Below are 12,997 nucleotides of genomic sequence, written 5' to 3'. Positions count from 1 at the left end.
ACACAAGCCATATGAGCAAAGGCTGAAGAAACTGGGTATGTTCAGTTTGGAAAAGAGGAGATTGAGGGGGAATATAATAGCGGCCTTCAAATACTAGAAAGGCTGCCATTAAAAAGGTGGAGAAAAGTTGGTCTCTTTTACCACAGAGGGCAGGACAAGAGACAATGGGTTCGAACTACAGCCTAGCAGATATAGATTAAATCTGAGGAAAAACTTCCTAGCTGTAAGCACAGTAGGACCATGGAACAGATGCCTAGGGAGGTCATAAAAGCTTATTCGCTGAAAGTTTTCAAAAGACTGGATAGCCATCTGTCTTGGATGGTTCAGACACAATAAATCCTGCATCTTGGTATGGGGTTAGCCTAAATGTCTATAATTCCCTCACACAACTGTGCCAGTGCTGCTGCAGACCCAGCTTGTCCTGTCCTCTATGCAAAGTTTTGGGTGGATGGCCTGGGGCATCTGTAGGAAATGTTCCACTAGGCACTGACCTGCTGGAGGAGTCCAACGGGGTATGCTGCAGTCGCATTCAGTATTCAACCATGCATTAGTTTCCATTCAGTGTTGTCTAGTCTCTCTTCCCTTCCTTTCTGAGGCCTCTTGGAGAGGAGGTGAGATCCTGTGGGCTTTGCTGTGAGCAATATCATGGTGACACACAGTTCTGTAGCTCTATAGCTCCTTCTTGGCACCTCCATGGGGTTGTGTGGCCCTCATCGCCATAGTATATGAGAGATTAACAGAGATGTCACCTGTGTGAGGCGTGCAAATTGTCTATAAGAGATTAGCACCTGCACAGAGAGCAGCGAGCTCAAATGGACTGCAGGGAAGGTTGGAGTGGTGCAGGGGGAATGAGGAAATGCTCCAAAGAGCTGCCAAAATGTTGACTTCTTCTGCCATCAAAGTGCTTCACCCTCCTACCCTAAGTGTGGGTCTCGGGCCCATTATCACTAATCCTGTCCAACATCGTAGCTGCTTCCGCTTGGCAGGAAATGATGCCCCTTGCTCTGCAACGAGGATCCAGCCATGGGGACTGTGCCTTGGTCTCCTCCAGGCTGGACTATGATAACTCACTGTGCTGTAGCTGGGCCTACATATGGAAACCACGCTGAATCTCCAGTTTGTGCAGAAGGCAGAGCCCATCTCCTTAGCTAAGGAAGGGAAGCACAGGACTCTTCACACCAGGGTTCCTTGCTCTCCAGTGGATCAACATCTGCTTTCAGTGCCAATTCAAGGCCATGGACTTGAATGGCCAGGGACCAGCTGCATCAGAGACCTCCTCTCCATCCTGATCTCACCGAGACAGCTGTTCTCCCTTGGAACAATGCAGTTGACAGTGCCCAATGTGGAGTCCTTGGTGAGGCTTTCTCCACTGAGTTGTTCAACTGCTGAATAAGCACACAGAGGAAGACCACGCCAAAGCCTGTCATTATTCCTAGTGTGTTGCAAGACTCTCCTCTTTGTAAAGCCACACTGTGTTATACCAATAAAATAAAAACCAGCAGGATCTTATTAAAGGGGATAAGACAAAATGTCACATTTATTGTGAATACAAAAAGAATCGTAGTAGGCAGTCAGTTATAGCTATAACATTTCATTCAGTTTCACATTCAGTCACACATTCGTTCATACACACACACAGGTTCTGCAGCTGCTGTATAGTTACCAGTCCTGAATATAGCTTGAGTTTGTGGCTTGGGTTCATAGCTTGTGGTAGCTAGCTGGCCAGGAAAGCCAGGCACAAGGAAGAGCCGGGTCTCTGTTGGACATGCACCGATGCCCTTCCATGTTGGCAGCAGAATGTTACCCTCCAAAGTCTTCCATCTCACCCATCCTTTTTGTAGGCTTTAGTTTGAATCCAGAGTCTATAGGTCTTGCTGTGTCACGCTGCCTCTGGGTTCGGTGTGATTGATCACCCGTCAATTACAGACATGACTTTCAGCCTAGGACCTGGCTTTAATGTTTCTTCAATTGCACTTTTGTTCTTTTCTTTTGAGGGTGGACTCCTCTTACTTTGTCAGAGCTGTTGTCTGCATCTTCAACTGTTGGATGTTTACACCACTTTATTTCATCAGGACAGGCTGGGGCTGGAGGTTGATTCCATCATCCATACATACCTCATTCACACATCTGAACTAAACTAATAAGATTACAGCAAAAAGAAAAGGAGTACTTGTGGCACCTTAGAGACTAACCGATTTATTTGAGCATGAGCTTTCGTGAGCTACAGCTCACTTCATCGGATGCTGTAGCTCACGAAAGCTCATGCTCAAATAAATCGGTTAGTCTCTAAGGTGCCACAAGTACTCCTTTTCTTTTTGCGAATACAGACTAACACGGCTGTTACTCTGAAACCAAAGATTACAGCAGGGTTTTGCAAAAATGAAGGTTGCAGCAAGCTTTTACAAAATGGAGTGAGCATTTTAAAATGGAGTTTGGGACAAGTTAAAATGGAGTTTGAGTTACAGTATGAACAAGTGTAAGGAATGGCAAACAGTGAACAGAAGTTACAATATAGACAAGTATAATGTATGACAGACAGTGAGCAGAAGTTACAATGTTGTAACAGTGCAAGTTTCAGCGATTTAAGCAGCAATTGGATTGAAAGTGAAACTCAATTAGCCAGTTATTGGGGTAACCAGCTTTATGAATGAATGTTGTTTCATTCATAAAACTTTGCTTATGCAGTTATATTAATAAAGTGACCAATCAAAAACAATTTCATTGATCAGTTCTACAACTGCAGCAATCTCAATGACAGGTTTCAGAGTAACAGCCGTGTTAGTCTGTATTTGCAAAAAGAAAAGGAGTACTTGTGGCACCTTAGAGACTAACCAATTTATTTGAGCATGAGCTTTCGTGAGCTACAGCTCACTTCATCGGATGCATGCCGTGGAAACTGTAGCAGACTTTATATATACACAGAGAATATGAAAAAATACCTCCTCCCACCCCACTGTCCAGCTGGTAATAGCTTATATAAAGTGATCATCAGGTGGGCCATTTCCAGCACAAATCCAGGTTTTCTCACCCTCCACCGCCCCACACAAATTCACTCTCCTGCTGGTGATAGCCCATCCAAAGTGACAACTCTTTACACAATGTGCATTATAATCAAGTTGGGCCATTTCCTGCACAAATCCAGGTTCTCTCATCCCCTCACCCCCCTCCCAAAAACCACACACACAAACTCACTATCCTGCTGGTAATAGCTCATCCAAAGTGACCATTCTCCCTACAATGTGCATAATTAAGGTGGGCCATTCCATCACAAATCCAGGTTTTCTCACATCCCCCCCACCCCCATACACACACAAACTCGCAATTACAACCCAGAACACAGGGAGCAAAAGCCATGACCCATGCAGAAGCAAGGAGCAGAGTCTACTATGGACGTCTCTGAACTGCACACTAATGGGTATCCTTGTAGTATCATACACAGATCTCCTGGATTGAGCATGTAGCCCAAGTTTATTTATTTACCAGCTCTCAAAATAGGGACCCCAGACAAGGATACAGAGGTGTTTGAGGTGTTTGAGGTGTGGGGTGGTCTGATTCCTAATGCAATGTCTGCTTTGTAATCAGTGGCAATAATTTGCCAAGGAACCCTTGGGGTGATAACCTTGGGGTGATTCAGCCATGGAAGACAGGCAGTGGAGAGACACATTAGGGACCTGCCTCTTTCCCATTCTAACCAAAACTGGTCTGCAGCTTATTGGTCCATTCTTCTGCATACACAACTGATTGGTCCATCCATTCCCTTGCAGCCCCAGCTGCCAGATCCTACCCACCCAGGCCCCAGCACTCAGCCCTGGGAAGGGGGGTCCCTCAGGGAGACACTGACTGATGGCTGTTGTTGCATCCTGGGCTTGTGCCAGCAGCCCTGCCACTGGGACAGGGAGCAACATTCCCCCCACCTCCAGTGAGTTCCCCTAGTGCAGGTACCCCCCACAACTTTCCCGCTCCCCCCGCAGTGTCCTCATTTTGGGAACCTGACATATGGTAACCCTACCTCTGAAGGACCTGGCATTGGCTGCTCTTGGAAGACAGGATACTGGGTTAGATGGCACCTTAGTCTGACCCAGTATGGCTGTTCTTATGTTTGTATGTGGATGTGTGGACAGATGGATAAACTGTATCGGTGATAAGGAGGTCTTCCCCAGGCACTGGGCTGAGATGGATGACATGGCTGGATAGAGAGATGGACAGTAATGCTGTTGTAGACACCGTCTCCCTGGAGTGGGGCCTTGTATGACTGATTTGGAGAGATGCTTGTGATTCCATGTGCCTGTCTGTCACTTCTGGAATCACTTCCCGGGCATGCCCCCGTGTCTGGGAATTGCATCACACCATCAAGGACTCTAGCCAGTGTTCTCATTCCCACAAGTACCTAGCACTTACGTTCTGGCTACACGTTCTGGCTTTGGTGTGTCTGGCTGCACTAAGACAGAAGGTCCTTGTGATCCTGCAAAATGATACCTGTGTGCATAGAAAACATCATTGTATCATTCATAGAATCATAGAATCATAGACTATCAGGGTTGGAAGGGACCTCAGGAGGTCATCTAGTCCAACCCCCGGCTCAAAGCAGGACCAATCCCCAATTAAATCATCCCAGCCAGGGCTTTGATGAAAAGCCTCCATGTCTAGTTGGCAGCCGGTATCAAGTGGAGTGCCCCAAGGGTCGGTCCTGGGGCCGGTTTTATTCAATATCTTCATAAATGATCTGGAAGATGGTGTGGATTGCACTCTCAGCAAATTTGCGGATGATACTAAACTGGGAGGAGTGGTAGATACGCTGGAGGGGAGGGATAGGATACAGAAGGACCTAGACCAATTGGAAGATTGGGCCAAAAGGAATCTGATGAGGTTCAATAAGGATAAGTGCAGGGTCCTGCACTTAGGACGGAAGAACCCAATGCACAGCTACAGACTAGGGACCGAATGGCTAGGCAGCAGTTCTGCAGAAAAGGACCTAGGGGTGACAGTGGACGAGAAGCTGGATATGAGTCAGCAGTGTGCCCTTGTTGCCAAGAAGGCCAATGGCATTTTGGGATGTATAAGTAGGGGCATAGCGAGCAGATCGAGGGACGTGATCGTTCCCCTCTATTCGACATTGGTGAGGCCTCATCTGGAGTACTGTGTCCAGTTTTGGGCCCCACACTACAAGAAGGATGTGGATAAATTGGAGAGAGTCCAGCGAAGGGCAACAAAAATGATTAGGGGACTGGAACACATGAGTTATGAGGAGAGGCTGAGGGAGCTGGGATTGTTTAGCCTGCAGAAGAGAAGAATGAGGGGGGATTTGATAGCTGCTTTCAACTACCTGAAAGGGGGTTCCAAAGAGGATGGCTCTAGACTGTTCTCAATGGTAGCAGATGACAGAACGAGGAGTAATGGTCTCAAGTTGCAGTGGGGGAGGTTTAGATTGGATATTAGGAAAAACTTTTTCACTAAGAGGGTGGTGAAACACTGGAATGCGTTACCTAGGGAGGTGGTAGAATCTCCTTCCTTAGAGGTTTTTAAGGTCAGGCTTGACAAAGCCCTGGCTGGGATGATTTAACTGGGAATTGGTCCTGCTTTGAGCAGGGGGTTGGACTAGATGACCTTCTGGGGTCCCTTCCAACCCTGATATTCTATGATTCTATGATTCTAAGCCTGACCTTAAAAACTTCTAAGGAAGGAGATTCTACCACCTCCCTAGGTAACGCATTCCAGTGTTTCACCACCCTCCTAGTGAAAAAGTTTTTCCTAATATCCAACCTAAACCTCCCCCACTGCAACTTGAGACCATTACTCCTTGTCCTGTCCTCTTCTACCACTGAGAATAGTCTAGAACCATCCTCTCTGGAACCACCTCTCAGGTAGTTGAAAGCAGCTATCAAATCCCCCCTCATTCTTCTCTTCTGCAGACTAAACAATCCCAGTTCCCTCAGCCTCTCCTCATAAGTCATGTGTTCCAGACCCCTAATCATTTTTGTTGCCGTTCGCTGGACTCTCTCCAATTTATCCACATCCTTCTTGTAGTGTGGGGCCCAAAACTGGACACAGTACTCCAGATGAGGCCTCACCAATGTCGAATAGAGGGGAACGATCACGTCCCTCGATCTGCTCGCTATGCCCCTACTTATACATCCCAAAATGCCATTGGCCTTCTTGGCAACAAGGGCACACTGCTGACTCATATCCAGCTTCTCGTCCACTGTCACCCCTTGGTCCTTTTCCGCAGAACTGCTGCCTAGCCATTTGGTCCCTAGTCTGTAGCGGTGCATTGGGTTCTTCCGTCCTAAGTGCGGGACGCTGCACTTATCCTTATTGAACCTCATCAGATTTCTTTTGGCCCAATCCTCCATCATTCACCTTGGCATCCCCAAACAGGGAATTTGGCAAGGACCCAGAACACTCTAGCTGGTTTATTATTAACCTGGTCTTAAATGTGTTCTGGAGCTTTGAATTTCAGTGAGGTCTGAGACATCTCGAGCTTGGGCTGGCTGACAAGGACTGTAATGATACTGAACTAGGTTTTGGATCAGAACCAGAGCATGCTTTCTTGTGGACTTTTGAGCCTTGCCAGAATACAGCAATGCATGGAAATGAAACATATGGGGGAATAAATCAGATATTTCATAACCTTCCTAAAAGGTCAGTAACAGAGACAGGTAGCGGGTTTAGAAGCAAGGGTGGGGTGGAATTGTGACATTATTGACATAAACTGTAACCGTATAGATCATTGTTGCAACCACTGTTATATATTTGCAGCAAATATTGTACAAAGGCTGTCATGTGAGGTGTCTAAGACATGGTTATGTTTTGCTGGTTATGATTATGCTATTTGTATGCATGTATCATTTTTGTATGTAAAGTTATAAATATTGGCTCTATATTGTCTGTATTTCAAACTTGTGCTATGCTTCTGGGTGACCCCCCAGACCAGTTAACATCAGCACTGCCTAGCCTGCTTGATGGCCCATTAAGGACCATCAGCTATACAATTGACACATTGAGAGAAGGCAGCTACACCTTGTGACTCAGCAAGGCATGCAGGGACATGCCTATGGACAGAACTCTAAGGTTTTTCCATGCCATGTGCTGGGTAGCTTGTGGTTGGAACAAAGAAAGCACAAGCCACATGGCAAGAGACTTTGAAAGGCAGCTGCATCTCCTCCATCTTGTCTTCAGTCCTGCTTCTGATCTCTGGAGGAACTTTGCTACAAACTGAAGCTCTGAACACAGGACTGAATGACCTGTCCCAGCTGTGGTTGTACTCCAGAGACTTTATTTGAACCTGCAGTTTATTCCATCACTGCTAGAAGCCTGAACCAAGAACTTTGCCATTACTGTATGTAATTGATTCCATTTAACCAATTCTAGCTAGCATCTATATTTCTTTCCTTTTATGAATAAAACTTTAGATTTTAGATTCTAAAGGATTGGCAACAGCGTGATTTGTGGGTAAGATCTGACTTGTATATTAACCTGGGTCTGAGGCTTGGTCCTTTGGGATCGGGCAAACCTTTTTTCTTTTACTGGGGTATTGGTTTTCATAACCATTCATCCCCATAACGAGTGGCTGCTGGTGGTGATACTGGGAAACTGGAGTGTCTGCAGGAATTGCTTGTGTGACTTATGGTTAACCAGTGGGGTAAAACCAAAGTCTTCTCTGTTTGGCTGGTTTGGTTTGCCTTAATAGTAAAGGAACTCCAGCTTTGGGCTGTAACTGCCCTGCTCTAAGCAATTTGTTGTGTAGCTCACGAAAGCTTATGCTCAAATAAATTGGTTAGTCTCTAAGGTGCCACAAGTACTCCTTTTCTTTTTGCGAATACAGACTAACACGGCTGTTACTCTGAAACTTGTCCTGAACTGATACTCTCAGTTGTGTCCTGCCAGAGGCAGCATCATTACAGGGGTGTCTTATTTTTTTTCTGGGTGGGCTGTCTCTTCCCTGCCTCTAAAGTTTCCTTTTCTAAATAAAAGTTAGAGGGGTGATTGTGAGGTTTTTATATTTAGGGCCCAATTCTCCATTGCTTTACACCTTGTGTACATCTGTGCAGTGTGATTGGAAATGATCTCAACATTTTATACCAGCTTAGCACAGGCATGAATGATGACACAATAATGCAAGGCAGAGAAGACCCTCCCCTGTAGTATTTTGCTTATGGAACACTATGCTAGAACAGAAATCTCTCTTTTTAAATAGTCACTGTAAGGTCAAGTTTGGCCCAGAATTAGTCTTTGTAAACTAGTTTTCATAGACCAAAACACCCATTGAAATGGGTCCAAATGCAGAGGTAACATTTAAATGTTAAACAGCCCTAAAGTTAAACTTCCCCAGCAGCACTGCCAATCCAAAAGCTGGTATACTGGACTCTTGCAGGTAGAATTGACTAGAACAGTGGTTCTCAACCCAGGGCCTGTGGGGCACTTGTGGCGCAATCAGCACACAGCTCCAGCCCGTGTGACATCCTCAGGGCCATACAGGCAGCGATGAGCTGCCAAAATCTTAACAACCGGGTCCTATAAAAAGTTCTGATAGAAGGGATGTGCCACAGTATGTATTTTTTGTACCAACAGGGTCACCATACGTCCGTATTTTCCATACCATACGTCTGTATTTTTAAAATTTAAAAATTCTTCCCGGACGGCGATTTAAGAACCAAAAAGCCTGACCTGTCCGGGAAAATACGGCTGTATGTTAACCCTGCCTAAAGTTCTTTTTTTAAAAGATGGGCCTGAACTAGAAACAAGCTCCGTTTCACATGTGTGGGTCCCCGCCACTCCCTGGGGCTGTGCTAGGGTGACCAGATGTCCCGATTTTATAGGGACAGTCCCGATTTTGGGGTCTTTTTCTTATATAGGGTCCTATTACCCCCCCACCCGTCCTGATTTTTCACACTTGCTGTCTGGTCACCCTAGGGTGTGCACATGTGTTGGTCCCTGCTGCTCCCTACCCCCCTCATTGAAGCAGGTGTGCAGGGTTACTGCCCTGGGAACTGCAGGGCACCAGTGGACGTGGGGCCAGCTGCAGACAGGGGCATGGGGCAGGGCTAGTTGAAGGCAGGGGGTTTGGGGCTGGCTGCAGGCAGGGCAGGGGGTGCGGAGCTGGCTGGAGACAAGAGGGTGCGGGGTTGGCTGGTGGCAAGGGGGTGTGGGGCTGGCTGGAGGCAGAGCAGGGGCTGACTGGAGGTAGGGGCTGGCTGCAGGCAGGGCAGGGGGGTGCAGGGCTGTCTGGAGACAGGGGGTGTGGGGCTGGCTGGCTTTGGGCAGGGCTGCAGGGGGGTGCGGCAGGGGTTGGCTGGAGATGGGGGGGTGTGGGGCTGGCTAGCTTCGGGCAGGGGAGTGCGGCAGGGGTTGGCTGGAGACAGGGCAGGGGGTGCGGCAGGGGTTGGCTGGAGACAGGGCAGGGGGTGCGGCATGGGCTGGCTGCAGGCAGGGGGTGTGGGGCTGGGTGCAGGCAGGGAAGGGGGTGCGGGGCTGGTGGGGGCAGGGCAGGGGGTGCGGAGCTGGCTGGAGACAGGAGGGTGCGGGGCTGGCTGGCAGCAAGGGGGTGTGGGGCTGGCTGGAGGCAGAGCAGGGGCTGACTGGAGGTAGGGGCTGGCTGCAGGCAGGGCAGGGGGGTGCAGGGCTGGCTGGAGACAGGGCGTGTGGGGCTGGCTGGCTTTGGGCAGGGCTGCAGGGGGGTGCGGCAGGGGTTGGCTGGAGACGGGGGGTGTGGGGCTGGCTAGCTTCGGGCAGGGGGGTGCAGCAGGGGTTGGCTGGAGACAGGGCAGGGGGTGCGGCAGGGACTGGCTTAGGCAGGGGGCTGCATGCGGCAGGGGTTGGCTGGAGACAGGGCAGGGGGTGCGGCATGGGCTGGCTGCGGGGCAGGGGGTGTGGGGCTGGCTGCAGGCAGGGCAGGGGGTGCGGCAGGGGCTGGCTGCGGGCAGCGGGTGCAGGACTGGCTGGAGATAGGGCAGGGGGTACGTGCTGCAGGGGTTGGCTGGAGACAGGGCAGGGGGTGCGGCAGGGGCTGGCTGCAGGCAGGGAGTGAGGGGGTAGCTGGAGGCAGGGGCTGGCTGCAGGCAGGGGGTGCGGGGGTGGCTGGAGACGGGGGCTGGCTGCAGGCAGGGGCTGCGGGGGTGGCTGGAGGCAGGAGCTGGCTGCGGGCAGGGGTGCGGGGGTGGCTGGAGACAGGGGCTGGCTGCAGGCAGGGAGTGCGGGGGTGGCTGGAGGCAGGGGCTGGCTGCAGGCAGGGAGTGCGGGGGTGGCTGGAGGCAGGAGCTGGCTGCGGGCAGGGGTGCGGGGGTGGCTGGAGACAGGGGCTGGCTGCGGGCAGGGAGTGCGGGGGTGGCTGGAGGCAGGGGCTGGCTGCGGGCAGGGAGTGCGGGGGTGGCTGGAGGCAGGGGCTGGCTGCGGGCAGGGGTGCAGGGGTGGCTGGAGGCAGGAGCTGGCTGCGGGCAGGGAGTGCGGGGGTGGCTGGAGGCAGGGGCTGGCTGCGGGCAGAGAGTGCGGGGGTGGCTGGAGGCAGGGGCTGGCTGCGGGCAGAGGGTGCGGGGGTGGCTGGAGGCAGGAGCTGGCTGCAGGCAGGGAGTGCGGGCGTGGCTGGAGGCAGGAGCTGGCTGCGGGCAGGGAGTGTGGGGGTGGCTGGAGGCAGGGGCTGGCTGCGGGCAGGGAGTGCGGGGGTGGCTGGAGGCAGGAGCTGGCTGCGGGCAGGGAGTGCGGGGGTGGCTGGAGGCAGGAGCTGGCTGCGGGCAGGGAGTGCGGGGGTGGCTGGAGACGGGGGCTGGCTGCAGGCAGGGGGTGCGGGGGTGGCTGGAGACAGGGGCTGGCTGCAGGCAGAGGGTGTGGGGGTGGCTGGAGGCAGGGGCTGGCTGCAGGCAGGGAGTGCGGGGGTGGCTGGAGGCAGGAGCTGGCTGCGGGCAGGGGTGCAGGGGTGGCTGGAGGCAGGAGCTGGCTGCGGGCAGGGAGTGCGGGGGTGGCTGGAGACGGGGGCTGGCTGCAGGCAGGGGGTGCGGGGGTGGCTGGAGACAGGGGCTGGCTGCAGGCAGAGGGTGTGGGGGTGGCTGGAGGCAGGGGCTGGCTGCAGGCAGGGAGTGCGGGGGTGGCTGGAGGCAGGAGCTGGCTGCGGGCAGGGAGTGCGGGGGTGGCTGGAGACGGGGGCTGGCTGCAGGCAGGGGGTGCGGGGGTGGCTGGAGACAGGGGCTGGCTGCAGGCAGAGGGTGTGGGGGTGGCTGGAGACAGGGGCTGGCTGCAGGCAGAGGGTGTGGGGGTGGCTGGAGGCAGGGGCTGGCTGCAGGCAGGGAGTGCGGGGGTGGCTGGAGGCAGGAGCTGGCTGCGGGCAGGGGTGCAGGGGTGGCTGGAGGCAGGAGCTGGCTGCGGGCAGGGAGTGCGGGGGTGGCTGGAGACGGGGGCTGGCTGCAGGCAGGGGGTGCGGGGGTGGCTGGAGACAGGGGCTGGCTGCAGGCAGAGGGTGTGGGGGTGGCTGGAGGCAGGGGCTGGCTGCAGGCAGGGAGTGCGGGGGTGGCTGGAGGCAGGAGCTGGCTGCGGGCAGGGAGTGCGGGGGTGGCTGGAGACGGGGGCTGGCTGCAGGCAGGGGGTGCGGGGGTGGCTGGAGACAGGGGCTGGCTGCAGGCAGAGGGTGTGGGGGTGGCTGGAGACAGGGGCTGGCTGCAGGCAGAGGGTGTGGGGGTGGCTGGAGGCAGGGGCTGGCTGCAGGCAGGGAGTGCGGGGGTGGCTGGAGGCAGGAGCTGGCTGCGGGCAGGGGTGCAGGGGTGGCTGGAGGCAGGAGCTGGCTGCGGGCAGGGAGTGCGGGGGTGGCTGGAGACGGGGGCTGGCTGCAGGCAGGGAGTGCGGGGGTGGCTGGAGACGGGGGCTGGCTGCAGGCAGAGGGTGTGGGGGTGGCTGGAGGCAGGGACTGGCTGCAGGCAGGGAGTGCGGGGGTGGCTGGAGGCAGGAGCTGGCTGCGGGCAGGGAGTGCGGGGGTGGCTGGAGGCAGGAGCTGGCTGCGGGCAGGGGTGCGGGGGTGGCTGGAGACAGGGGCTGGCTGCAGGCAGAGGGTGTGGGGGTGGCTGGAGGCAGGGGCTGGCTGCAGGCAGGGAGTGCGGGGGTGGCTGGAGGCAGGAGCTGGCTGCGGGCAGGGAGTGCGGGGGTGGCTGGAGGCAGGGGCTGGCTGCAGGCAGGGTGGTGGGTACTCATGGGGAGAGCGGCTCGGAGCAGCCCGAGCAGCAGGACGCAGCCCAGGCCCAGCTGAGCAGCCAGGGACCCACCAGGCAGCAGCAGGAGCCCCAGGGCCAGGGGTCGGGGAGCAGCCGGAGCAGCAACAGGGCTCGTGCCCAGGGCCAGGCGGCAGCCCACATGGCTCCCGCAGTGCAGCGCCCCCAGCGGCCGGAGGAGGAATTGCATCACTTCCGGGCCAGAGCCCATCAAAGCCTCAGTGCTCCCTGCAGGGAAGCGGGTTAAGAACCGTTTCTAACACTACTTCAAAATTTAACAACTGGCGCGTGCGAACCGGTGCAAACCGGCTCCAGCTCACCACTGCATACAGGTAGTATACATATTGTGTGGATGAGGCCCATATAACATATAGATGCATATGTAGCCCACAGTGGTAAACAGGTTGAGAACCATTGGACTAGAAACTGACTTACTACATAAATGAAACCGACCACTTTATTTTCATTGTCCCAATCAGAGAATGCAAAGGATAAACTAATAGAATTAATGGTGAAAAGTCCATGACATTTGTAATGACTTACGGGGTAATAAAGATAAAGAAATCTAGGTGCCCAGCAGATGTAAATCTGCATAACTGCATCAATTTATTCCATCACTGACTTCAATTGAGTGGTGCCCAGGGTTGTTTTTTTAGCTTGGCAGTACCCATGTAACAAACTGCTTCGATGGAGACACAGAACAACAGGTTTGTGTTGCTCAAGGTTTTTCATCTAGGCTAACTTTTTCAGTGCTTCAGTCCACCCATAGATGTAGAACTAGAAGAGGCCTGATCTTCTGGTTCTGAAGTCAA

The 12,997-nt window shown here is 53.3% G+C and overlaps 1 protein-coding gene across 1 annotated transcript in view; it reads left to right on the top strand.

Annotated features, from left to right (window-relative positions):
- The window catches only part of LOC140918498 (coiled-coil domain-containing protein 33-like), a 62,148-nt gene that overhangs the window by 12,960 nt on the left and 36,191 nt on the right, over nt 1-12,997 (top strand). The gene's annotated exons all lie outside the window — the stretch shown is intronic.

Source organism: Lepidochelys kempii, chromosome 10, assembly GCF_965140265.1.
Source record: "Lepidochelys kempii isolate rLepKem1 chromosome 10, rLepKem1.hap2, whole genome shotgun sequence".
Classification (NCBI taxonomy): Eukaryota; Metazoa; Chordata; order Testudines; family Cheloniidae; genus Lepidochelys; species Lepidochelys kempii.
Note: the sequence above shows the minus strand (reverse complement) of the source record. Positions and strands in the feature narration are given on the sequence as shown.